Source organism: Micropterus dolomieu, unplaced genomic scaffold (genome assembly GCF_021292245.1).
Source record: "Micropterus dolomieu isolate WLL.071019.BEF.003 ecotype Adirondacks unplaced genomic scaffold, ASM2129224v1 contig_2699, whole genome shotgun sequence".
In the NCBI taxonomy this organism is placed as follows: Eukaryota; Metazoa; Chordata; class Actinopteri; order Centrarchiformes; family Centrarchidae; genus Micropterus; species Micropterus dolomieu.
Window position 1 is genome coordinate 1 of NW_025731689.1, and position 1082 is coordinate 1082.

At 47.8% G+C, this 1082-nt stretch overlaps 2 non-coding genes across 2 annotated transcripts; both read right to left on the reverse strand.

Annotated features, from left to right (window-relative positions):
• Positions 1–514: 514 nt before the first annotated feature.
• trnap-agg lies at positions 515–586 on the reverse strand. The gene has a single exon. It is a non-coding gene; the product is annotated as a tRNA-Pro (tRNA).
• Positions 587–729: 143 nt separating this feature from the next.
• trnap-ugg lies at positions 730–801 on the reverse strand. The gene has a single exon. It is a non-coding gene; the product is annotated as a tRNA-Pro (tRNA).
• Between the last annotated feature and the right edge of the window lie 281 nt (positions 802–1082).

A 1082-nucleotide genomic window follows, 5' to 3' on the forward strand; every position in this document is an offset into this window, starting at 1 on the left:
AAGCGATACAACTTTGCACCGGATAACATTAGCAACTGCTCAGTGTTAGCCGGCGAGCTAACGTGACTTTCTCTGTGTTTCTCCAGCTTTACTAATGCTCGCTTTGTTCTTGCTCGACATCATCTGAACCTGTTTGGTCTGATGGGCTTCAGCACATAAACCTTTATTGTTGTTTTGTGGCCTTACGTGGAGCCCGTGTTTTACTGTGAGCCGGTTATGTTTATGCTGTTAGTGGACTGCATGTCGTTAGCTGCCGTGTTGTCGCTGTAGCGTGAGAGGCTCGGGAGCGCGCACAGGGCTGAATCCGACCCGGTGTCCTCACATTAAAAGCAGAATAGTGGCTGATGCGAGCAACGGAGAAAACAGGCGTGTGCTTCATTTCTAAGTGACTTTTGAGCCCATTGACAATAAGGCAATGAAAAATTGATTTACTAAAATCAAAAACTCACATATGGCCCCTTCAAATTACAGTGAAAATAGCTTCATATTTGAAGCAACGACGGTTTCCTGGTAAGGGCTCGTCCGAGATTTGAACCCGGGACCTCTCGCACCCTAAGCGAGAATCATACCCCTAGACCAACGAGCCACAAAGCACCTTTTCTGTTTTGATGAAAGACTCAGATTTCATCAACGTTAAATTAAAGAAGAGCAAGCTTTATCTATTAAAAGCACCTGCGGGTTCATAGCAAGTGCTCCCCCGGGATTTGAACCCGGGACCTCCCATTCCAAGGGCTCGTCCGGGATTTGAACCCGGGACCTCTCGCACCCAAAGCGAGAATCATACCCCTAGACCAACGAGCCGCAAAACTTCTTTTCTGATTTGATGAAATACTCAGATTTCATCAGGGCATTGTGGAGTTTCCAGCGGCCACTAGCGGTGTGGTTTTAAGATTGCAACCAGGCGTGTGCTCGTACACGTGCTGGCTTTAACTCATGAGCGAGCATAATCCGAAACACAACCGCTTTCATACAGAAATCCTGCAATAAACGCAGAAACGCCTGCATGCGGGCTGTGGCTTTTCTCCAGACATGTTCAGGCTCTGTTACTTCAACGTTCCCGTCTCAGAGGCAGATCATCACCG